The sequence below is a fragment of the Acomys russatus genome, chromosome 3 (assembly GCF_903995435.1).
Source record: "Acomys russatus chromosome 3, mAcoRus1.1, whole genome shotgun sequence".
Lineage (NCBI taxonomy): Eukaryota > Metazoa > Chordata > Mammalia > Rodentia > Muridae > Acomys > Acomys russatus.
In genome coordinates this window covers 60,500,049-60,522,666 of record NC_067139.1, presented here as the reverse complement: position 1 = coordinate 60,522,666, position 22,618 = coordinate 60,500,049, and the positions used below count along the sequence as shown (strand labels likewise).

The following is a 22,618-nucleotide window of genomic DNA, read 5'->3' as shown; positions in this document are numbered from 1 at the left end:
AAACATTAAGAATGACATTTGAATTCAAATCCAGAAAAAGTGCTACTGGGAGATAGTGAGGTCTTAGCCAATATAAGAAAGGGTTGGGAATGACCTTTTAAACACAGCTCTGTAAGGACTCTGTATACTCAACAGAAGCTTTGGCCAATAAATTCTGGGTCTGCTGAACCAGATAGCCTGAAGGCTACACAGTGTGTGAAGCTCCATCATCGAGTACTCTTTAGTATATTGTAGTTGTCCTTATGAGCTCTTCAATTCAAGGAAGTGCTTAGGACGCTTGCTCTTCTGACTGGAGGTGGGGAAGTATGTGACCTGGATGGCGACTGGGTTAGGTCTTTGGCTGCTGACTGGTGGTGTCTCTGAAAGCTCCCAATTCATGCTTTGACCACAGTGGCCACTGACACCACAAGTACTCACTTTGGCCAAAGACCCCCTGTCCCATAGCAGGCTGTCTCATACCCATCCAGGAGAGTATCAGTAAGGGCCTTGCAAACTCCCTTGAAAGGAGTGCTAGTGTTCTGTAGATCTAGGAAGTAGGAGTGGAAATTCTTACCCAGTAAAGAACAGGGATGCCGGCCTTCAGCATGAGATGGGATCTCAGAGGCATGGATGGCATCTAGAGCTTTTATCCTGTATAGATAGTTGTAGCAACGTTGAGTTCCCTGGGTTTCCAGCTGCAATAGACTAGTGTCATCATCTGCAAGGAGCTGGGGTTTATACTTGATATGGTAAACCTTGGGTAGTCAAATATTGGTCTTTTAAGCCCTTGGGGGGCATTGTGTCCCACGGGAACATAAGGTCTTTTTCTAGATTTCATTGCAAAGTGCATGATAAGCCATCACAAGCACCGCATTCACTCTGGCTAGCTAGTTACTGCTAGACGCCATCTCTTTTCTCACCGTGAAGCCCACTAGGCTACTCCCACTACGCTTGCACTTTAGCCCAGGCTCAGCAGAAGCCAGGGCACCTAGTTCCCTGGAGCTCTCCAGCCGTTTCCATTTGGTTTTGGGGAAAGCGATTCTTAGGTGATTTTCACTTCACTATTATCCCAGGGTTCCTAAATGTTGCAAGCCTTACTTTACCCCCTTATGTATGAATGAAAATGCTGTTCTAACCTTGACCCTATCCTTGATACTTTGAACTTTGTCCTATCTCGTCTTGTCTGTTGATGATACTTTCACTGTGGTGTGTGTGTGTTTGATCCATTCATACTTACATTGACAGCATTTCTGTGGTTCTTTTTCAAAAAGAATCTTTGTTTCTTTTCTGAAAATTTCCTTCATGTTTTTCTCCTCCAAATTAATGACTGGTTTATCTGCTTTGCTAACTTTCATGTATAGGTTCTGAAGTGATTTCTTCCTTTTCATTCATCTGCCTGGGTCCTGTAAGCATCGATCCCTTTTGAAAATAGAAATTTGAAGTCTTTTTCTGGCATTTCAAAGATCTCATCTGTGTTTTCCATTTTATAGTGGGTTGTTTCATTTTGTGTTCGTGTTTCTTTGTTGTGGTTTGTACTTCTCTTGGGATGGCTGTATAGCTTTAATTTTTTCCCTTTTCTCTTGTTTTGTGGGAATCTTCGTGGTGAGCTGTCTTCACTTAGATCTGTGGTCATTGCTATTATTGACTGGGGAACTTGACAGCATCCCCAGGGTGGAATTGGCAGTAGAAGACAGTTGTGTACTTCGCTTGTGTTGTGTGTAAGATTCAGAGGTAATAGTACTGGAATACTGACGGGAAGAAAGAGTAGTTTAAGTAGTGAAGTGAGAGAGAAAGGCATAGGGACGAGAAGTAATACCCGAACAAGAAGAAAAGCATATGGGTTAGAGGTATAAGAAAATAGTTTACACCATGACCAGAGAAAGAAAAGGATGTTTGAACTGAGGAGATGGCTCAGAGGGTAAGAGCATTCACTGTACAAAAATTAGAACCTGAGTTCAAATCCCTAAGCATTGGTGTAAAAGTCAGACAGGACTGTTAGCCTGTAACCTTGACATTGGAGGGAGGAGACAGACAGGTCCTTGGGGCTTGCTTGCCCACCAACCTGGATGACATGTGAGCTTGAAGCTGAGTGAGAGACCCTGCTTCAAAGGAAAATCATGATGGAGTAGGATACCTGACATCTGTCTCAGATTTCTGCGTGTGTACGTTCATCCTCCTGCCAGACAAACCGTGTATGTGTGTGTATGATATCACACATGGAAAAAATAGAAAGGGATTCATAAAAGCCTATTTGAGCAAGATGCAAGGTAAAACACTAAGTGAAAGTTTAAAGTACAGAAATATAAAATTTAAAAGTTTTAAACAGAATGAAATAATCTTAGTATTCCTTCCTAGTTGTAATGATGTGGTTTCTTCCTCTCCTTTGACTGTCTTGTAGAATTATCTATGAAATGTTCAAGATAAGTCAGTATCTCATGTTGAGGGGAATTTCCTTGTGGGAAGACCACTTCTAGAATTCCTAAGGTCACCCTGCCACCAATTATAACTTTGTCCCTATGTCTTTAGAATTGTGCTTTCCAAGTGCCTGTCCATATTACTTTTGTCACTGGGAAATCTTTTCCAGCCTGTTCCTCAGAAAACTATGCCAGATTCCCCAAATATTTCCCCATTCCTTCGTAACTCTTTCATCTAGGCAGTGAGGAGGATTTTGGCAGCCTTTCCAGACTTTATCTTCTTGTCTCTGTCTCTGTCTTCAGAGCCTGCTCTATGTCAGTAGTCTTTGCTCATAGTGTAGCCAGGTTCTGGTTCCAGCCCCCCAGCCTGAACAGTCTATCCCAGCTCCCCCTGGGTGTATGGGGGAGTGCCTCCTTTTAGCTGATACCTGTCCCAGGCTTAGCTGTTGCTTTGTGGTCAAGCCCCACTTTGGTTTAATCCTTTTTTCTTGACTTTTTTTTTGAATAGGTTATTTCACCAGGGGCAGTCCTAGCATACTCCAGCATGACTCTTTCTGTTTTGGATTATCTCAGCCTTATTTAAGGTTTTTTGTGTTGGAGTTTTTGTTGTAGTTTGTTTTGCTTTCTAGTTCTGTAAAGAATGTTGCTGTAATCTTGATGCTGGTCACATTGAATCTTTAGATCACTTTAGATAATGTAGTCATTTTTCACAGTATCAATTCAGTATGTAACTTAGTACCTGAGCATTGGAAATGCTCTTACCCAGCTAAGTACCTTCAGCTTTTTAGTGTTTTAAAGTTGTCACTGTAGAAGTTTTCTACCTATTTGCTTATGTGTATTCCTAGGTCTTTTATTTATTTTTATTTTGAGGCTATCATGAATGGGATTTGTTCCTGATTTCTTTTTTTTTCTTTTTTTTTTACTTAAGCAGTCTTTCATGAGAGCTGTGCGTGAGAGGCCTCTACTCCTGCATCTTCTCCATCATTTCCTCCTTGTATTTACCCTTCTCCTTTCCTACTTGTCAGGACTTGGCTTTCCTTTCCAGGATCTTCTTCTGGTCTTTGTCCAGCTTTAGCCTGGTGATGACCACCTTGCTGGGGTGGATGCCCAGGTGGACAGTTGTGCCGTTAGCCTTTTCTCACTGCACTCGTCAATGTAGATGATGTATTTTTTCCTGTATACCTGGACCACTTTGCCAATCTGCTGGCCTTTGTAGTGTCCTCAGACAACCTGAACTTCATCGTCCTTTCGAATGGGCATGGACCGGACGTTATACTTCTGTCTCAGCTCTTTGGAAAGAGGGGAAGACATGATCTTCCTCCGAATGTGAGAGGGGGCATTGAAATGGCGTTTGTGGTTCTTGCTCTGGTCAGAAGTGACGAAGGGGTTGAACTTCATTTTGGTGGCTGTGATCCAGCGATGGCCGCAAAAGGAAAGAGCTTTTTCCTGATTTATATCCCAGAAAGTTTATTATTGATATGCAAGAAGACAATGGAAGTTTTACATTGATTCTGCACTCAACTAATTTGCTGAAAATGTGTTTAGAGCTGAATTTTCTGATAGTCGAAAGGGTCTTTTAAATAAAGTGTTATGTCTGCAAGTAGAGATTTGACTTGTTTGGGTTTTTGGTTTTTTTTGTTGTTGTTGTTTTGTTTTGTTTTTGAGACAAGGTTTCTCTTATGTATTCCTGGCTGTTCTGGAACTCACTTTGTAGACCAGGCTGGTCTTGAGATCCACCTGCCTCTGCCTCCTGAGTGCTGGGATTAAAGGCGTGGTCCACTACACCCCACTGGGATTTGACTTATTTTGTATTTGTCTCTCTTATTTCTCTCTCTCATCTCATCTTACTGCTTGAGCACTATGTTAATTATATGTGGAGAAAGTGGACATCTGTGACAAGCTCCTTATTTGAGAAGGAATGCTTTTAATCTTCCCCATTTGCTGTAATATTGACTATAGTTTACATGCAACTTTATTATGTTAAGTTCTGCTTTACGGTTCTTCAGTGCTTGTATCCTGAAAGAATGTTGAGTTTTGTCAAAGGCCTTTTCTGTATCAATTGAGATGGTCATTATGATTTTTATCCTTAAGTCTCTTCATTGTTTTATGTATGTTGGACCATCCTTGTGTCCCTTGAATGGAACTAACTTACACATGGTATAATTCTTAATGTAGTCTTTAATTCAATTTGCAGGTATTTTATTGAGACTTTTTTTTTCCTCTCTATTTCTTTTCTTTTTTGAGAGGAGGCCTATGTCGACCTGGCTGTCCTGGAGCTCACTTATGTAGACCAGCCTGACCTCAAATTCACAGAGCTCTTGCCACCTTCCAAGGCCTAGTTTGAGGAACATTAGTGTTGGCTGCTCTTCTCTAAAGCTTTGGTAGAATTTGACAGTGACACTGTTTAAGCAAGGGTCTTGTTGTGGGACTGTATTACTGCCTCAGTACTGCATTGCACTGCATAACTTTATGTTATCTTAGTAGGTCCTATGTGTAGAAATGTATCCATTTCATTTAGATTTTCCAGTTTGGGATAATAGAAGTTTTGAAAGCGTTCCTCTTTTCTTTTTCTTTCTTTCTTTTTTTTTTTTTTTAACCTTAACTCTAACCCTAACCACCCTAACCACCCTAACCACCACCCTAACCCTAACCCTAAAACCCTAACCCTAACCCTAAAACCCTAACCCTAACCCTAAAACCCTAACCCTATGGATTTCTTTAGTATTTGTTGTAGTGTCTTTATTTTTTTCAGCTGTTCATTAAGTTGAGTGTTTCCCTTTGTTTAGATTTGTTTGGTTAGGAGTTTGTCAGTTTTGTTTATTTTGCCAAAGAGCCAACTTCATTGATTCTTTGTATTTTATTCTCCATTAAAAAAAAAAAAAAAATTTACCCTAATTTACTTCTGTCTACTGGTAATGGATTTGGTTTGTTTTTCTAAGACCTTGAAGTATGTCACTGAGCTGTTTACTTGAGATCGCTCTGTTTTTAAATGTAAGCTATCCACTTCCTGTTAGGAAATGCCTTTGCTGTATCTCAAAGGTTCAGATGATTTGTGCTTTTAATTTTCTTTTAATCTAGGAGTTTATACTTTTTTCCTTAATTTCAAATATTTAGAGAGTCACAGAAAATTCCATGGGCTGCTGAGATTTTCCCCAGCTGTTGAATGGAATCTTCTGTAAATGTGTGTTAAGTGCATTTAACCTATGGTGTGATTAACTTTGAATTTTCTTTGTTGATTTTTTTTTTTTAAATTAAGCCTGGAGCAATTATCTATTGATGGAGTAAGATATTGACATCACAGACTATTAGTGTATCTGTTCTCTTATTTGTGGTAGCATTTGCTTTATGAAATTGGGAACCCCAACATTTATTGCATATGCATTTCAAAATGTTATGTTGCGCGCGCGCACACGTGCGCACGCGCGTGTGTGTGTGTGTATGTGCGTGTCTGTGTGTGTCTGTGTATGTCTGTGTGTGTCTGTGTCTTACTTGCATGTCTGGTGCCCTCAGAGGCCAGAAGAGAGAAACAGATTCCCTGGAACTGGAGTTACAGAAGGTTGTGGGCCGGCTGCCAAGAGGGTGCTGGGAATTGGACCTGGGTTCTCTGCAAGAACAGCTGGTGCTGTTAACTACTGAGCCATCTCTCCAGCTCCAGAAAATGGTCTATCTTCTTAATGAATTATAGTGGCTGCCTTTATCTCTTCTGACTGGTTTTGGATCAAATTCTTTGACTTTATCTTATTTTATTTTTTCCAGTAGTAAACTGCCTGTTTTTCATGGCTGGAGTTCTAGTTCCGTTGAGAGGAGAAAACAAACTGTTGTAATAGCAACATCAAACTGAGTAGATGTAGAAATAGATTTAAATATTGGTTGTAGGAAAAGTGGAGGGTGGTTCAGTGGTTAAGATTTTCTTCCTAGTGCCCACATCAGGTTGCTTACAATCACCTGTCCTCCAGGGTTAGGGACCCCATATGCTTTTTTTTTAAACCTCCAAGGCACCAGCACTCATGCTTCAGTGCACATATGTATCCCAAATTTAAATAAGAAATGTATCTTTTGAAGCCCATTAATAGATCAATCCTCAGTGACCATAGAATAGAAAATGACATCCCCCTCCAAAAACAACAACAACCAACAAACAAAACCCAGCCAATTGTGGTGGCACACGCCTTTAAGTCCAGCACTAAGGAGGCAGCGGCAGGTGGATCCTGTGAGTTTGAGGCCAGCCTGGTCTACAGAGTGAGTCTAGGACAGCCAAGGCTACATAGAGAAACCCTGTCTCGGAAAAAAAAAAAAAGAAAAAATGAATGTTATGAAGGACAGGTGGAAAGAGCAGCATATTTTTAAAGCAAGGAAATGATAGAACAATTAAACAAGGCAACATTAGATAAATATAAAGTGTTTATAAAAATAAAAACAAAGGCTTAAAAAACAAATTCAAAATATTAGTAGCATATTGTAGTAGGTCACCATTATGCCATTATGTTTTCAGGTGGTTTTTCCTCCTATTCCTTAGCTCCCAAACTAACGACTCACTAAATATTATACAAATATGTAGACCATAAAGCTAGACTCTTCTCTAACTAACTCATAACTTAAATTAACCCATTATACTACCCTAAATTCTGCCGTGTGGTTGGTTACCTGAGCTTAGGCACCACACTTCCCATCTTCCTTCCATCTTGGCAGCGGAATCTCTCCAACCTGGCTCTATCCGGGGAAGTCTCACCCGTTTCCTGCCTCATCCATAGGCCATAGTTTTTTTTTAATTGACAGGTATTTCATCCATACAGAACACAAGAGATTCCTTCTACAAAATATAGTAAAGATGAAAAAGGGCAAACGTGGTAAAAGTAAAGATGAAATGCTAGTATGGCTTCTTCTTGGGTCTCCTCAAATTGGAGTCTGGCAGGTAGATGCTGGGGACAGGGATGGATAAGTCAGGTGAATTTGTAGACTTGTGTTTTTCCTACAGTTTATGCCAGTGTTAAGTCAGTATTTTGGGGTAGGTTTCCTTCTTGCTTTCCCTCTGCCTTCTAGGGAGCTTATCCAGGTGAGGCTGTAAGTCTGTCTGCTTACTGAGCTGTTCTTCTGTTTTTCTTTATTTTTTTTTTTAGCCATCCCATCACTCCCTTTGTGACTTTCTGACTGACACACTCTCCCCCCTCCCCATTATGACCTTTCTCTGGGTCACATGAAAGCAGCTTCTCATCTACCACCTATCTAGAAGTCTTTTGACTTTTTGAAGTAATTGTCTTTTGGGGCCTTGTTTATTTCATTTAACATGATGTCTGTATTGTTGCCAGTGACAAGATTTTCATTTCTCTGAAGACAGAATAGTATGACATTTACACATGCAGATTGAGTATCCCAAATCCAAAATTCCACAGCTTTTTGAATACTTGTACTTTGTGACACTACTTGCAGGCATACGGTCATTGTGTAATTCAAAGGCTGGGTTTCTGTACCCCCCACCCCCAATATCTGGTTGCAATCCTTGTTCTGAGAAGCCTTTGCCTCAATGTTGTGTAAACACTGCTCCCCAATTGTCCCCTGATATGTCAGTGAAGCAGCTTACAGCCAATTGCTGAGCAGGAGAGAGAATATGGCTGGACTTCCTGCCAGCCAGGGGAGGAGGAGGAGATAGAGGAAGAAGTAAGGGAGTTAGCCACCAGAAGAGGTCTTCACATGAGACAAGAGGAGCTCAGCAGGGAGAGATACAAAATGGAAGTATCTCTGGGACGCATGCTGGGTGGAAACCAAATTAGCTTAGAGGGTTAAGAATAGAGTAATAACTGCTTATTTCTTGTGCTGTGAAGCTTGTTTAAATAATATAATAAAGTCTCAATTATTTGTGTGACAGCCATGTTAAGAGAGAAACCGAGAAACAAACACAGTTGTATAAAAATAACCGTAACAACTACTGTTGGAAATTTTCACATCTGACCTCATGTGGTAGGTTACAGTGAAAATGCATATGTGCTAAAAAACACTTTCTCTCTCTTTCCTTTTTTACATTTACATATTTAGTGTGCATATGTAGTGCATGGCTCACAAATTGAGGGCAGAGACAACTTGCAAGAATCATTTCTCTCCTGCCATGTTGGTTCCAGAGATTATTGGAGTTTGTCAAGCTTGGAAACAAGCACCTTTATCTGCTGAGCCATCCTGACAGGCTAAAAGTATTAATATATAAAATTATCTTCACGTTATGTGAAAAGATACATTTGAAACATGTATTTCATGTTTAGACTAGTGGTTTTATCTTCAGGATTGCCTATTCTATATCAATATTACAAATCCTAAAGATCTCAACTCTCAAACATTTCCTGTTCTAAGCATTTTTGTTTTTTGTTTTTTGAGACAGGGTTTTCTCTGTGTAGCCTTGGCTGTCCTGGACTAACTTTGTAGACTAGGCTGGCCTCGAACTCACAGAGGCAGCCTGCCTCTCCTAAGCATTTTGAATAAGAAACGTTCATCTGTTCCTTTATAGTTACTGAGGTTGATTCCATGTCTTAACTTTGTGACTAGTGCTACAATAAACATAGTGCAGATATTGATATACTATTTTCTTTTATATATGTACCCTGTGGTAAAATTGCTGGATCATAGAAAGCTCTGTTTTTATTTATTTATTGACTTATTTACTTATTTATTTATTTTGGTTTTTTGAGACAACAGTTTCTATGTGTAGCCTTGGCTGTCCTGGGCTTGATTTGTAGACTAGAGGCCTGTCTGCTTCTTCCTCCTCAACTGCTGGGATTAAAGGCATGTGCCACCACTTCCAGCTCTGTTTTTATTTTAAATATCTTTTAATCTTGAATTTTACTTGCATGCATGAGAGAGGGGTCAGTGTTGGGTGTTTTTCTCTATTACTCCACTTTATTTTTTGAGACAAGGCCTCTCACTGAACCTGGTACTGAATTGATATTAGTTAAACAATTAACTAGCTGGTTAGCAAGCACCAAGGATCCTCTTTCTGTCTGGCTTTTTGCATGGTTGCTAGGGTTCTGAACTTGGATCTTCAGTGTTACCTGGTAAGCAAGTTTTGGTGTTTTTATTGTTGGGTAACTTTTATACTGGGTGTTGTTGTTGTTTGTTTGTTTGTTTGTTTTTTAAATAACGGTTCTACTAGTATACATACCCACTAGCAGTGTGCAGAGGTTCTCTCTTCTGCACATTCTCACCAACACTTATTTTTTCTCTTTGGTAGTAGTAGTAATTTTCACACACATGAGTAATGCAGTAATAGTTTGTGTTTTAATTTGCCTTTTAAATTTTTAAATAATTTATATGTGTACTGTTTCTTTGCCTGCACGTATGTCTGTGTGAGGGTATCAGATCTTGGAGTTACAGACATCTGTGGGCTGCCATGTGGGTGCTGGGAATTGAACCCAGGTCCTCTAGAACAACAGTCAGTGTCCTTACCCGCTGAGTCATCTCTCCAGCCTTAATTTGCCTATTCCTGATGAGTTTGAGCATTTTTTTCATGTAACTGATGGCCATTTGTATGTCTTCATCGCACAGATGTTTGTGTATTCATTTATTTTTGCTTATTTTGTTGGTTCCTGTGAGACAGGCTGTCACCCAAACTGTCTTAGAAATCATTTACCTGCTGGAGAGATGGCTCAGAGGTTAAGAGCACTGTCTGCTCTTCCAGAGGTCCTGAGTTCAATTCCCAGCAACCACATGGTGGCTCACAACCATCTACAATGTGATCTGATGCCCTCTTCTAGAGTGCAGGTGTACATGCAGGCAGAGCACTTATACATAATAATAAATAAATAAATATTTTTTTAAAAAAATCATTTACCTGAAACAATCCCCTTGCCTTTGCCTTGTTAATGTAGGAACATTTTTTAAAAGGAAATGACTCACAGTGTGCATTGCTTATATAACTGATGGAAGCTCTTTCTAGTCCTAATTTATATTCCATATAATAATTGATCTTCTTCTCCCTTTTCTAGTCCTTCTCAAACTGAGGGGCACTTATCACTGGACTAACACAGTCATTCTCTGGCCATGTACTTGTTTAGCTGCTTGTCCTGTTGTTGCAGCAAAATATCTGACAAAACACTTTTAAGCAGTGGTTTATTTTGGCTCAGAGTTCCAGGGAATACAGTCCATTACAGGCTCTCAGCCTTCCCAGTGCTGGGCCCTTTAATACAGCGCCTCTATTTATGTCGCTACTTCATAACTGTAGTTTTTTACTGTTATGAATCATAATATAAATATCTGATATGCAGAATATTTGATATGCGATCCCTGTGAAAGGATCATTAGACCAGGAAAACACTGCCCCCGCCCACACACAGTCTGCTGCCGAAGGGGTCGTGATGCATAGGTTGAGAACCGCTGGTCTGTCATGTCAGGGAAGGCACAGTGACCTCAGCACTGGTCACTTGGTGGTGCATGCCTGTAATACCAACACTCTGGGAGGCAGAGGCAGGTGGATCTCTGTGAGTTCAAGGCTAGCCTGGTCTACAAGTGAGTCCAGGACAACCCTGAGAAGCCCTATCTCGAAAACAAAAACAAAACCCCAAACCTCATTGTGTTCCCAATCAAGAAGCATGGAGGGAGAGGGAGGAGATGTGCCTGCTGGTACTTACCTTGCTTTCTCCTCTTTGTGGAGTTCAGGGCCTAGCTTGTGGGGGGGTTGCTACTCAGTTAGGTGGATTTTACAACCTGAATTAACTAGAAAATCCTCCACAGACAAGCCCAGGGGTTTGTTTCCTATCAATTTACAATCAAGATTAGTCATGGCAGTAGTTTTTATCAGTCATATCTTACTCTTGTTTGTCTTCTGTAGTTAAACCAGTCAGAATGTGCTTGGAAATGCTTACTCTTAAGTTGAAAATGTAAGGTAAAATATATTCAGTAGAGACTTAAGTTCCTCTTGCCTGGCATAAAGAGATTCAGTACTTGCCGTATTTTTTCTCTTAAAGAGTAAAATCACTCCAATAAAAAATACAATTTTACCTTAGTACCTACCTTGAAAGTAGCTATAGGCCTGGAGAGATGGCTCAGCTCTTTCAGAGGACCCAGATTCAGTTTCCAGCACCTACACGCAGCTCACAGCTATCTATAACTCCAGTCCAGGAGATCCAACACCCTCACTCAGAATCCACAGAAGCAAAACACCAATGTATGTGAAATGAATGATAACTCATTAAAAAAAGAAAGTAGCCTATATAATTTTCTATGTAAATAAATGCTATGTTTACAACAGCAATATAACATTAGACAACCAATATAAACTATTACTTTTATTTACTCACAGCTAAATAAATAACTTTATCTGTTCTAATATGTCTACAATTTACCTGTTACTGTTTGCTACAGTTGCTGTTTATCTTATCCAGATAAACCAGCTTATTGTTCTAACAATACTATAATTACATAGTATTAAATTTTGAACAAATAGTGCTGGGTTGAAATTCTGGCTTATTTTATCTTCAGTGTTTCTAAGATTGATATGAGGAAGCATAATTACTGGAATTCACCCCCCCAAACATACATACATACACACACACACACACACACACACACACACACAATTCACCCCCCCAAACATACATACATACACACACACACACACACACACACACACACACACACACACACACACAGATATTTTCTTCAAAATGGTTATAGCAGTTATATTGCTGTAAGCAATTGTTTATTTCTCTTCCAAATTTGCTAAGAATTATTTTAAATTTATAATCTGCTGTTTGTATACAAGTGATATTTTGCTGCAGTTTACACTTTCCATATTCCTAGTGAGACTGAATATGTTTTGTTTTTGTTTGTTTTGAGCCAGGTTTCTCTGTGTAGCTCTGGTTGTCCTGGAACTTGCTTTGTAGACAGGTTGGCTTTGATCTCAAAAGGTCCACCTGCTCTGCCTCCCAAGTGCTAGGATTAAAGGCATGCACTACTACTGCCAGGCTCATTTTGATGTATTTTATCTTTGGTGAATTGCCTCATTTTTTCTTACAATGTAGTTGTCTTAGTCTCTTTTCTGTTGTTGTAATAAAAATAACATGACCAAGACAGATTATAAAAATAGTTCCAGGGGGTTAGAGTCCATAATGGCAGAACCAAAGCATGGGAGCAGGAAAGCTGAGAACTTTTTGAGTCCCCAAGTTAGAGACAGAGAGAACTAAATGGGAACGGTGGGGACTTTGGGAACAGCAAAGCTCGCCTGCAGCAGCCGCACACTTGCTCCAGCAAGGGCATACCACCTTATCTTCCCCAATAGGTCCACCAACTGGGGACTACCAATGCCACTCTGTGAGCCTGTGGGGGCCAGTCTCACCCTAACCACTTCAGCAGTCACTAATGTATGCCTTAATTGCGTCTCTGTTCATAGGCTATGAATCTTGTTGACTTTGTCATACTTCAGTAAGTGGTTCGCTTTATTTTGTTTAGGAGTCTTTTGTTCAGAACATTTTAATTGTAATATCATACCTGCTTATCTTTTCCCAGTTTATATTCTTAGCATTCTGAAATTTTCCTTTTGTATGTTGTGTTAAATCAGCCCCCTCTGTGCCCATTGACTCTGTGCTTTGTCTTTTATGTAAATCTAAAAAATTATAGTGTCATGAAAGTCTATTTGAACCCCATTGAGATTATGGATTTAATTTGGAAAACTGGTAATACATTCCTGGAAAAAGCAAATGACTCTATATTCCTAAGTGTTCTTTATAATGCAAGAAGTTTTCTTCTGGATTGCTTGAGTTGTTTTAATCATGAAACATACTGGATTTTATAAAATGCTTTTTTGAGGGCGGGGGTTTGAGTCAGGGTTTCTCTATGTAGTCTTGGCTGTCCTAGACTTGCTTTGTAGACCATGCTGGCCTCCAACTCACAGCTCCGCCTGCCTCTGCCTCCCAAGAGCTGGTATTAAAGGCGTGTGCCCTCATGCCTGGCCTCTCAGGCTCCCTGCCCCAAACTACTGAGATTGTCAGTTTCCCCTCGTCATTACCATAGTACAGCATTTTTTAAAATGTTGAACTGCCGGGCATAGTTTATGGTGATCTTTAATCTTAGCATTGAGAGGTAGAAGCAGGCAGATCTCTGAGTTTGAGGGCAGCCTGGTCTACAGAGTGAGTTCCAGGACAGCCAGGGCCGTTACAAGGAGAAACTCTGTCTTGAAAAAACAAAACAATAAAAAAACAAAACAAAAAATGTTAAGCCACCCTTATATTCCTGAGATTAAAGTCCCTCTAGTTATGGTTTGTAATCTTTCATATGCTATAATATTTGGTTTACAATTATTTTTGCTGAGGATTTTTATGTTTATATACATAAGGGATATTGGTGTGTAGATGTGTTTTTTATTACAGTGTATTTTTTTGGCTTTGGTATTTGTAGGCTATGATTTTTTTTTTAAACCTACTTTATTTGGGGTTCCTTAATGCCTCTACATCCTTCTAACCCACCTACCATAGGTAGGAGCAAAAGGAGGTTAGTTAGGGATAGGGGATGTAGACCTTTTTAGACTTAGTTCCCCAGGACAATTCCACTCTTCTTGTCAGGATTCCAGCAGTCCAGCTAAACAGCAAGTAACAGCAAAACAAATCACCATTCTCTGGTGTGTTTTTCTTTAGGAGGGTGTCAAAGAGTCTCTGTCTCTGTCTGTCTCTGTCTGTGTCTGTCTGTCTGTCTGTCTGTCTGTCTGTCTGTCTCTCTCTCCTCTCTCTCTCTCTCTCTCCTCCTCTCCTCTCCTCCCCTCCTCGCATCTCTCTCATCTCTCTCTCATTTATACTCTCTCAGAGTTCCACACGGATGTTTTCCAGCTAGCAAAGGCCATGCACCCCCACCTCGCATGAGTCAGTTTCCAGCTGACAAAGATCTCTCTTGAGGCTGTTATCAGCTGTGGATAAACTAAAGGCAGTTTACACATCCCACACTTGTGATCAAAACAATAACATGTTTACATAACTGAGTTTTTAAAGAAACCAAAACTTCCACTACAGGCATTAGGGTAATTCTGGCCTCAAGAATTATCAATGCCCACTAACTAAGCTCTTTATGTTGGGGGAAAAGTCACATGTTTCTTTCTCTGTTTTGAGAATAATTCATGTTTATTCTTTTAAGTTTTTGGTAGACGTCCTTAGTGAAACAGTCTATTCTGGTCTGTTCATCGTTGGAAAGTCTTTTGTTTTTGTTTTGTTTTTTAAACTCGTGTGTGTGTATGTGTGTGCAGATGCTTGCAGACCCCTAGGGCTGGAGTTACCGGTGCTTATACAGCACCCACACGGGTTCTGGGAAGTGAGCTGCCATCCTGTGCAAGAGCAGCAGGCGTCCTCAACTGCTGGGACATCTCTCCATCACCTGTTGGGAAGTTGTTGCTTACCAGTTTAATCTTTCTTTGTTGTTATTTGTATGTATGATCAAGTGCTTTATTTTGTTTTTATGTTTTTGGTCTGCGGTAGCCTTTTCATTTCATGTAAATTATCTAATTTGTTAATGTACAAAGTATACCAACCAAAATAGTAGTGCTCTCCCTCCTCCAAGTTAGGTCAGTGTGCCCTCTTCTAGAGCATGCCTGCTTCTAGTTTCTAATTCTTAGTAAGCCGAGTCTTGTCCCTTCTTCCATGGTCACTTTAGCTAGAGGCCTGGTAGCTTTGATAATCTTTCCAAAGAACTGTAGTTTTTTATTTTAGTTATTGTATTTTTCAGCTCCAGAATTCTCTCCCCCCCCGCCCCCCATTGTTTCTTTTAGTTCTTCGTTAGTTTTTTTTTTTTTAATTATTTAAAACAGTTTATTTAAAGTCTTTCTAATAAACCTAACTACTGCCCTTTCTTGGAGATAGTTTCTATTTTTCCTGTGAATATATTACTTTTGTGTTTATTTGTATGGCTCGATTTTTGTCATTGTTGAAAACTGAAATTTTGTATAGTACAATGGTTCTCAACCTGTGCTTTGCAGCCCCCTTGGGAGGGCTGTATATCAGATATCCTTTATATAAGATATTTACATTGATTCATAACTGGGACAGTTACAATTATGAAGTAGCAACGAAATGATCTTATGGTTTGGGGTCACCACAACACAAGGGTCACAGCATTAGGAAGGTTGGGAACCACTGCTGTAGTAGAATGTGTCTGGAAATTCAATCTTCCCTCCCTCCCCCCACCCCGTTTTGTAATTGCTGACTTTATGACTTGTTTAATGATCCTCCCTCCCTTCCTTTTATAAGCTGCATTTATGAGTTTCCTAACTGTTTAGTGGTCAGCTGTGGTTTGACAGAAATTTTCTTAGATACCCGAATCAAAAGACAAAAACTGTCCTAGTCTTTTGCAGGTCTCTTCTGTGTTAGAATATTCAGTGTTTAACTGATCAGCACTGCCTTTCTAACGTTACTTTTGCTTGCATAGGAGCTAAAAGGTGCACCTAAGGTTAAAGTTTAGGCTCTTGCTACATCTTTTCTGAGCTTTTGTGTAGCCCTGGGTATTCATGGAGACTTGCAGAGTTTACAACATGCATAGGAGCTTTTTATAGCCCCTGTTCACTTAGTTATCTCCCTCTCTCCTCTCTTCACAAGCTTTTAGGCCCATCTACTGCTTGTTAGGCAGCTGTTGTATTGTGCCATGGGTGACTGCAGGTAAACATTGGCCTCAAAATAATATGGGAATCTTCTTCAACCCTAGGAATCTCCAAATCTTGGAAACCAAAACAAGGCCCAAACTTATCCTTTAGTACCCAATAATAAAATAGTGTCAGTTTTTTTGGGTATCAGCTACACTGATGTGGGTTGGTATCATAGTGATGGTAGTCATTGAAGGAAGTTGTGGGTGGTGAATAGGTAAGTTAAATTGCCACTTAGCTTTACCAAAACCTTACCAACTTCCGTCTGCCTCTCTATCTCTGTCTCTGTCTCATCTTCTCTCTCTTCCTTCCTTCCTTCCTCCTCCTCCCCTCCCTCCCTCCCCCTCCCTTCCTCCTTCCCTCTCCCTCCCTCCCTCCCTCCCTTCCTCTTCCTCCTTCCCCTCCCTCCTCCCTCCCTCCCTCTCTCTCCTTCCTTCTTTTGTTGCTTCCTTCCTTCCTTCCTTTTTGAGACAGGGTCTGGCTCTGGCTCTCCTGGAACTCACTATATAGACCCGGGTGGTCTTGAACCTCAACTCATAGAATCCATTTGCTCCTGCATTTTTCTGGGTTTTGTAAGATTTGATCAGATTTTACTTTATTATAATATTGATTTTGATTGTTTTGCCCTGTTCCTCATTGCTTTGTGGTGACATGGAGTTTTAGTGTTCCTTACTAAGCCATATTTTTAATTTGATTCCCACCTCTTTGAACAAGCTAAATGGAAAGGAATATAATGTTCATTGTCATGTGCTATTAAAAGCCGCTTCTTTTGTTGTTTGGTTATTTTTGTTTCTGTTTTCCCCTCAAGACAGAGTTGCTCTGTGTAGCCCTGGCTCTCCCAGATCTCACTCTATAGACTAGGCTGGCCTATAACTCAGAGATCTATCTGCCTCTGCTGGGATTAAAGATGTACACTGCTACTTGGTTAAAAGCCAAATCTTAATGGTGTAAGAATATTTTTTTCATTCTCCAACATTATGTCTCCATTTAGTAAGTCTTTACTTCTACTTCTCCGCCAATATTTTATGGGTTGTGTTTTAAGCAGCATTGCATGACACCCTGTGCAAGTGCAACTTATACCTTAATTTTTCCAGAGTTTGAATATTATATAAATGAGACCTGAAAAACTTGATTTCTACTTTTCATTGCTATTATCTAAAACTCACAACATATGACTTTTAATTAAAAAAAAAAAAAAAAAAAAACCTGGGCTAGACGTGGTGGCCCACACTTTTAATCTTAGCACTTGGGAGCCAGAGATAAGTGGATCTCTGTGAGTGAGGCCAACCTGGCCTGCAAAGCTAGTCCAGGACAGCTAGGGCGACACAGAGAAACCCTGCTTTGAAAAATAAGCAAACAAGGGGGCTGGAGAGATTAAGAGGTTAAGAGCATTGGTTGCTCTTCCAAAGGTCTTGAGTTCAATTCCCAGCAGCCACATGGTGGCTTAACAACCATCTATAATGAGATCTAGTGTCCTGTTCTGGTGTAAATGCAGGCAAAACACTGTATAGTTAATAAATAAATAAATCCTTTTTAAAATTAAAGAAAAAAGCAAACAAACAAAACAACAACAACAAACCCTACTTATTAATTCTAGACGCTTTTTAGATTTGGTGTAGTTTCCTACAGAGATAGATATGTTTTCTGCTATCCTGCCGTGTTTGCTACCTTAGAAATTAGCACTTCCTGGCACTTTTACATTTCCTAAAACAATATGTAATTCTCAGAATAGTATAATTGAAACGGAATCTGGTTTCGCTGCTATCATTAATTGGCTGAGAGATCTTATAATTCCAGATATACTAAAATGTATGTATGTCTTTCTTCCCTTTGTTGATGTGTACATATGTAACCATCTATGAAAGCACTTACTGCTTTATAGTTTGTTTATTCTTCATTTGCCTTTCTTCTCTAACAGAAGAAATGAACGTTTAGGGAAATAAAATGTTGCCTCTGGGGTCTTATGTTGTGGACTCTTTGTAATAGATTGGACTGTGAAATTGCTCAGTAATTGACAGACTGTAAATGTTTCAGAAACAAGAATAGCCAAAAATAGGGGAGGTTATGACACTTATTCTGACAAGGTATAATACAGTATGAAGTGTTCATTCATGAGAAAAAGTCCATCGCTGTTCCATGTTAAGCAGAGCACATAACTAATACGCTGATGTGAAGGAGATACAATCAATCCCTGCTTTTGAATAAGATGCTCTTTGAAGACTGGTGCTTTACAGTCTTCTTGTGTCTTTAACTCCATGATTTATCTACCAATAGATCCACCCCTTTGATCTCAGGTTGAATACATGATACCCAGTGCCTTTTCCTGTAAAGCATTTTGGCAGTGAGTTTGGAAACAGATTACTGAGAAATGAAACCTTTGCTACATGATAATTTTGCAAGACCCTGCTGTACATATGTCATTATATTTATATAATGTGTTTTGCCTGTATGTATTTATGTGTGCATCACATGTATGCCTAGTGCCCAAAAGAGGCAAGAAGATGGTATCAGGTCCCCTGTAGTGCAGAAAATTGTGATCCATTGTGTGGATCCTGGGAATTGAACCAGGTCCTCTGGAAGAGCAGTTAATGCTCTTAATTGCCGAGCCATCTCTCCAGCCCCCTAAATACATTGTTTAGGTGTTTGTAACTTAAATATTTATGTCATATTATGAGTTTAAGAAGCAAAATAGTTAATATAGAATAACAGGTACATTCTCTTTCAAAATAAATATTTCAAAAAAAGAGGGACAACAATAAAGCAAGCAAAAGGAGGACTGTGGTATATCCTGACTTTGCTTTTTTTCATATTATTTTTCATTGTGACTTAAGTTACAGGTGGAGGAAAGTTCCAGTCTTTTTGTTTGTTTCTGGTTTTTAGCTTTTGAGTGGGCCTTTTACTATCTGTTTTTTACTATCTGTTATGTATAACAAAATCTGGGTAAAAGAAATACACAGGAGATTTTGTATAAGATTCATGAAACCAAAAAAGAAGTTCTTGTTCATTGTCGTAATTTTAGTACTTCACATAAAAGTAATTATGAACAAACAGTGAATTGTGAGGCTAGATTGTTATACCACCTAATTTGGCTAAAGCAAGAAAATAGGATTTGTATATTTTTTTATTTTGATACATGTTATTTAATAGGCATCAAAAGAATCACATACTTTTTTGAAGTGATTAAATCGTATCTATCAGTGCTGTAATTCAAGGTTGAGCTTAACTGTGAAAAAGTTAAAAACATTACTATTAAAAATTGAGTGTGTTGGTTGGCATATGCCACTAATCTTCATAGCTAAGGGGGCTGAGGGAGAAAGATGAGAAGAGTTCAAGGCTGGTCTGGTCTTGTTTATAAATAACAAACAACCCCAACCTCAGTTGTTCTGAGCAGTGTTGTGCATGCCTGTAATCCCAGCACACTAAGCCAAAGCAGGAGGAGGCGAGTTTGAACAACATACTCAGACCCTCCTTTTTTGTTTGTTTGCTTAAGGCGAAGGAATTATACAGCCTCTCATTCATTTGAAACTTCTGTTTAAAATATACGATTTGAAAAAACTTTTGTATTGGTAAAATAATAAAGTACTAAAAATATTTTCTTTGTATTTGCTGCCACCAAGTGACAGATTCGTGACATTACCAAGTTTGTTACATGTCTAGACTATGTACAAAAAATGCTCTCCACCCCCTTTGGTGGCTTGGTTTTGCTTTAAGTTGAGATTCATTATGTAGCTCAAGCTACACTTGCCACGTAGCTCAGGCTGGCCTGAACGCACAGTGCTTGAGTGGTAGGCTTTATAAGTGTGTATAACCATACCTAGCCACTCTGATACTTTGATTTGATCATATTTTTAACAAAGGTTAAGTAAAGTGTTTTAATACCTTACAAACCATATCTTGCACCAGAGCTACATAAGGTCATTTCTATGTTCCTTGTATTTTACAAAGGCCTATTAAGACAATAGCATCTAGTCACTGTTGACAGGGATTTTTTTTTAAAAAACTGCATGATTTTTCTAGTGTGTATGAAATATGGTTGATGCATACAGTTTAACACAAGTTTAATTCTGACATGTATCATTTAATGATATTGCACATGAAAATTATGCTTTTATAATTTTTAGAACTGATTTTACTTATTTGAAGATTAACTAGGGGCAACTTATTTTTATTCTAGAAAACCTATATAAGAATATATAATATTCTCAGGGAAAAAAAAGAAACTCAAATGTTTAATAGGAAATGGGTTGCATGCAGTGTGATATATGTTTGTGTAGAACTTTATGTAATCATTCTGAGTGTTATTGAAGGCAAAATGGAGTGTGGGCAAGTCACTCTCTTCAGAAGCACACTCACTTTTCTGAGCATGAAGCAATCCTTAACACCCAGCTTACAGCCCTGCTAAAACTCTTCCTTACTAAACTCCCTCTTTGTTTTGAGGGGAAAGAAGCAAACTAAGAAAATACACAGTTGAAAAATTTTAGAAACATATACAGAGAAAATACCTAGCAGTATTTAATTTTTAAGGGATATTGCAGCAAATTATTAAAATTTATGTATTTGAAATTAATGTTTCATATATAAAGATATAAGAAACATTTTATGCATCCCTGACAGGCTCCTAGCTAAGACAAACCATGAGAAAATATATTTGGACAGGGTTTTTGCTTGTGTGTGTTTTCTTAAGATTTAAGGAGATAATTTGTTACTACCAGTTCTGAAGAAGAAAGCCCCATATTGGGTTTTTTCAAGAATTCAGTAAGGATTAAGTTTTATATAAAGACAGTCTTTAAAAATATTTTCCTTAAATATGTGTATGTGGGTTATATAAATATGGCATGTATATATCTGTAATCCTCATAGTAGGAAATTGGAGGCAGGAGGATTGAGAATTCGAGGCCAGCCTGGACTACCTAGAAAAACTTTGTTTAAAAAAAAAAAAAAAAAAAAAAGTATCCTATACAAATCAGTTTTCTTGATAGAAGGATAAAAACTAAATTCTGATTCAGCAAAAACCAAAGTACATTTTGATTGATGTAACAACTCAGTGTCTTCTTTAAACATACACCTCTTCGTTTTGAAGGCTGGCGTATTCCTGTTTTTGATCACAGGCCTGTGATTAGAACTCAAATGATACAAGTGCTGCTTTTACCAGAGGAGAGCAGTGTGGGGACTCCTGTTACGGTTAGGTGGTCCTGTGTTAATCCTGGCAGTCCTTGTAATTGGCTAGTTTATTGCTACTTTGGCCTTCTTATTACTTAACCTTACACATGATTACATGTGAATTAATACTTAATGTCAGCCCCAGTTGGAGATAGCCTTCTATGGATGGAAGACTTCAGTATATAGCAACTTGATAATTCTGATAGATTTTCAGTGGAAAGGGGCATATAAATCTTACTTAATGTTCTCCTTATAGCTCAGAGAAGAAAATATTAAGTAGCTGAAGATACTGAGCAATCCAGATTTGTCTTCTTTTGTCCTGTAAAACCAATAAACATTCACATCTCAATACCCAGCCATCTATTACTTTTCTCATTCTCTTACATAGTAAATGTAGTACATACTTTAATCATTATCAGCCATAGCAATCACCAACTTCTATTATGTGAATGTTTCCTCTGGGTTTAGCGAAAGTATCTTAAACTATTTCTCAGACTGCAGAGGAGAAGCATTAGACTGAGGGCACTAGAAAGGCACAGTCGTTTGATAATCCTGCTGCTGTTTGTTGGTCCTCACATTTGAAATGGAAACATTAAAGACTTCATAGTCAGGAAAGGAAGAAACTGTCATTCAATAATTGTTGCTTTAATTTGAAAAGTTGGTGTCTATTTCGGTTAGGGACTAAAGAAACCGGTATGCTGTGAGTTCAAGGCCAGCCTGGTCTACAAAGCGAGTCCAGGACAGCCAAGGCTACACAGAGAGACTCTGTCTCCAAAAAAAAAAAAAAAAGAAGAAGAAGAAGAAGAAAAAGAAAGAAAGAAAGAAACCTGTATGAAGATACATTACCCATGGAATGAAATACACTTTTCAATTATAGTAGTGTTAGAGGTCACATCATAAGATATTTTACTTGAGTTTGTTGGGGTTTGCTTCAGATGATTAGTTTAGAGAAAGTAGATGAGCCAGTACCATATTAGACACTATTATGTGAAGAAGCATATTTGAGACAGTAGGCGTTTAGATATTTCTTATAGGTACAAGATGTATGGAATTTTGGATGTGGATTTAGATGGAAACAATATTGAAGTCCATTTCTAGAAAGGTATTCTATCAATCACAAAGCAGTTTAAGTTTTCATTGTTTTTAAAATGTACTCAGATTTTAGCAATTATGGCAGTTACAAGTTTTACCCATTTTGAGGCCTCTGGATTAGCATATTTAGCTGTTTTTATATATGTATATGGAGTATGTGACCATACATATCTAATAAAGGACCAATACAGTTTGGGGGAAAAAATTGTTGCTCGATAGTGACCAGGCAGCAGTGCACTGTCTTTTTGTTAGACGTCTTATACTCTGAAAACAGCAATGCTGCTTGATGTCAAGTAACTCAATTCGAAATTGCTTCAAAACAGAAACATACCCTTATCGGAGTTTTATTTAATTTGCCTTTAGTTTTATTTAACTGGTT

General features: G+C 38.8%; 1 protein-coding gene and 2 pseudogenes across 2 annotated transcripts in view; 1 reads left to right on the top strand and 2 right to left on the bottom strand.

Moving 5' to 3' along the window:
* The window catches only part of Ankrd28 (ankyrin repeat domain 28), a 181,536-nt gene that overhangs the window by 31,933 nt on the left and 126,985 nt on the right, over nucleotides 1-22,618 (top strand). The gene's annotated exons all lie outside the window — the stretch shown is intronic.
* On the bottom strand, nucleotides 329-887 carry LOC127186892 (protein C1orf43 homolog; annotated as a pseudogene).
* Nucleotides 3,355-3,791, bottom strand: LOC127185152 (60S ribosomal protein L26-like 1; annotated as a pseudogene).